This window comes from Onychostruthus taczanowskii, unplaced genomic scaffold (assembly GCF_017590055.1).
Source record: "Onychostruthus taczanowskii isolate IOZ18803 unplaced genomic scaffold, ASM1759005v1 scaffold22, whole genome shotgun sequence".
Taxonomy (NCBI): domain Eukaryota; kingdom Metazoa; phylum Chordata; class Aves; order Passeriformes; family Passeridae; genus Onychostruthus; species Onychostruthus taczanowskii.
The window spans coordinates 12841802-12845926 of record NW_024499462.1 but is presented as its reverse complement, the minus strand read 5'-3'; positions in this window follow the sequence as shown (position 1 = coordinate 12845926).

Here is a 4125-nt window from a genome sequence, read left to right as displayed (position 1 = left end):
TTTTCCTCAGCACCTGGGTCTCCACTGAAACCAAGAAGAAAAAGCTTTCTCACCAGATATATTCAGACATTTCACAGCCAAATCCCCAGAATTTTGATGTCTTTACACTAGTACCACTACAGATACTTCAGTTATCCATTACACTGGGCACACTCCAATTCCCAGCTTGCTCCTAGCCCCCAGCTCTCCAGTAAACCATTTTGTCCCTTCTCCATACTAAGAAGAGAAATGGCCTTCTAGGAATAAAATTACAATATACCTCTTCAAATCAATGACATTGTACATATAAAGTCAACAGACTCCATCATCCTACTTTGCTATTGCACAGCTCTGTCCTCTGCTGTAAAAGCCCTCAAGTATTGATACTTCTTAGCATCAATTACCATCTCAACAAAACTGAGGCTGACTGATGGTCTGAAACATCTGGCAATGCTTTGAAGATCTCTTTAAATATTTTTAACAGTGCTTGCTGTGGGTAAAAGAAAGCCCCATGAAATGTGGATAAACAGCATAGCCTCATATACATAAAACACAACTTAAAAGGTTCTTCCTAAGCTGTGCATTGAACCTTGCAGTGCCTCTGGCTCATCATTTCATCTGCTCTGCCCTGCCACTTTCTTCTGCAAGAAGTCCCTTCCTGTGGGGCCTCAATAATGCCACACACTATGGTGTTCCACATTGCTTTGTGGAGAAATTAGAAGCCACTCCCATTGCCCTCTCTGACACATAGCAAAGGCAGCCAAAGTTCCTGAAAGTGGAGGCAAAAAGGTTGGTGTCTTTAGGGAGTTGATAGTATCAAGATTGCCTGTGTGAATGCCTGCATGCTTGAGTTGTGTAACAGGCAACTCCTAGAAGTGGTTCCCTTCTCTGAGGAAAGGAGAACCACCCAGAGATGTTTGGATTGAGGGTGGATCTATCAGTTCTTCAGATGTTCATGGGCCAGTCCTCAAGCTGCATCCCTCAGTTTGAAAAGGTCACACGTGACATACAGGGGAATGTGTTATTTACTATTAGTTTGGGTACTTTGGATAACGGGGGTTTTTATTCCTTTGGGAAGACATTTTCACAGTGCAGAGTTATCTTCCCATCCCTTACAATAGTTGAGAAGGAATTGCAAGTAGGGATTACTGGCTGGCCTGTAAACCAGAACCAGCCAAATGTGGCAGCTCATATTCACTAGCTTGCTTTGCATGCAGTTCCCAGATGTCAGGAAACCCAAGAAAGAAAGTCACCTGCCCAAATAAATTTCTCAAAATTACTGTAATACAAAGTCATCAACTTTCAACTCATTCAGTCATATGGACAGGCATCTACAGAGCTGATATGTAACTCTCATTATTTTCCTGCTACAAATAACAGGAACTTAAAAGTCCCACCACACGAGATAATTTTCTTACATAAAGGAACATTAACTCCTTTCTGTCCTCCCTGTAGAACAGAAGTTACACTGCTCATCAGCAAAACTGAAAACAGGAAATGTCAGTAAAACACAACAATCTTTCAAAATGCAACATAAAAAAATGCAATTAAAAATAAAGGTGCCAAAACTTTAAAGACTAATTCCTCCTAAGTAAGAAACAGCTTTTTTAGTCCATGTAATGCCACCAGCTGACTAATCCTGATGATTCACATAGGCAGGTGGAGTTAAAATATCTTTTCAGGGAAACACTCTTGCATTTTTACATAAAGAACACTTGTACACTTTTGACTAAATTAGTACTTAAGGAACATGTGTTGAGCAGCCTGATACCAATGCTTCAGAAGATTCAGATGAATGAACCCAGGCTTTCAAAAGACCCTGTATTGGAACACAGTACTTCAGAAGTAAGGTTAGGAGACTGAATCACAACCAGTTTTCATAATAGATCAACCAAAAGCAGCTGAAACTTGACTGGACCAAGAACTCCTGGAAGTTCACTACCCTAAAACACATTGCCCTATTCACAACACAGTATCTAACCTTATGCATGTATCTCCAACTCTACAGATATAAACTGCATGAAGATAGTCAGAAAAAATGCTTAGAGGTACATTGTTGGCTTCTCTTTAATGGAAAAACAAAGTGGTTTAATTTGTGTCATACTAGATATTTTAGGCACACCCTACCTTGCTATGAGCTGCAATTCTTATTATTTGTTTATGCATGTGTTCTCAGCCTCCTCACTCCTGACCCACACACCAAAAACAGAGTAGAACAGGATCACAGATTCCCAGTGCAAGTGTGCATCCCAAGTAAGGTGCATTGTTATATTTAATTCTTTTCTAGTTGCCAGTGCATTTCTCTGTGCTAAATTTCAACCCAGTCTCAGGACTGAGAGACCCAAGTACCTGTTCATATAAAAACACTTCTTGTTACAGTTCTGTATACACACAATTCTTCTGTTTTGCCAGCTGCTAGAAGACTAAAACTCACTAGTAGATCTGGTCAAACAATTAAAAAGAAATCACATTGACTCAAGTCCTATCTACTCTAACTTCTAGTCTAGTCTGACTAATCCAGTAATTTAGTGCACTAACGAGGACTACAAGCAGTAAAGGCCCTTGATCTTGTTTTCCAAGGTAACCTAGAACCTAGAGAACTTGGGGTAAAGCACAGACCTTTTGGGCTTCCAGTACTCCTCCTCACAAGGCAGAAGTTCTAGGCTGGGAATCTCAAAGCTTCCCAATTCTAATCAGCTGTTCTGCCTTGCTCAATCCTTCATTGTGTAATAAGCAACACATGATTTCATGTAACAATTCCCATGTCCAAGGGGTTACATAAAAATTTCCAATTTACAGATAACTGTGAACGCTAGGTTTATTCTGAATTGGGGTAGACTTGACCTAAGATTTCCTGTGAACCAGAAACATTTCAAATTAATAATGCTCAAGAAAAAACACTGCTTGTAATTTGGTTTGTTAGAGCATCAGTAAGTGTTTGGGGCACTGCAAAAGGCTTCTTAAGGGTAGCACTTAAACACCCAAAAAGTACAGAAAAGAGGTTGACCTCAGCAATTTAGGTTTTGTTGAATCAAAGTGTTTCACAATGCCAGAGATGGAGAGAAAAACTGTGATAAATAATACAGCCATTATTTAAAAGATGGTGTCCTGGACTTACAGATCATCCATTCTGATAAGGGAATAAAGAATACAATCTGAGGTCAAACCAGACTGAAAAAGAAATCACCTCATTAGAGAGTAACATGCCTGCTGCTCCTTGAACCACCAAAGTTTTCCTGGCATTTTCTAGACAATAATCAGCATGTCTTGCTTGTTGTGATTTTGTCTGTGTTTATAGACAGACAACTGGTGTCAGATTATGCTTAGTCCCTCTGTGAGGACAGAGTTCCTTACAGCTACATTAAAGCAAGTATATCTAGTTTCAGCTAGATTAAATCTCAATAGCTTGTTTAGCTAGACCCCTCAGTGTTAAATGCAGTGTCCTAACTAATCTTGTAGGAGTTGTTTAAAATCAGGTATTGGAGGCTAACTCTCACTTATACAGCTATAAGTACAACTATGCAGCTATAGAACAACTATATAGCCCATCAGCTGCTCCATCCCACAGCTTGTTGCTATGGTTTCATTAACTTGAAGCTGAAGCCAATACCCCAGTTCTTTAGAGCTACCCACTGAGGCTTCTTTAAATGGATGAAGGATGAAGAAAGCCTCTCTTCTACCAGACCTCACAAGGCCTGGAGCAGTGAGTAAATTAAAGCTCAAATGTCTCCCAAAACCAGCTCTAGCCAAGCCATACAAACCAAGCAGTTAGCAATGCAGTGATCTTGCTCAAGATGCAGCCAAACTGAATCCTAGGAAATACTGGGAAAGAGATTTTTGTGGCAGTGCTCTTTCCCAGGATGCATTCTTGGTAGCACAGTTGATGCATATTTAATACAATGTCAAACTTCTAGGGAGAATCAGATGCTCTTAATCAAGCTGAGATTTTCAATGGCCTCCCCTAGATCCTAATCTCCCAAGAGCTGTGTCTGCTTTCACCATGGTCATGCCACCTCATTAGAGTAATATCAGGATAATAATTTACCAGGATTGTGACATGTCCAAGTCAGTGCTTTTGGAACTCCCAGAGAAGATATTGAAAACATGGTGAACAAACACCTTTCAAAGGACATCTCCTGTTCATTA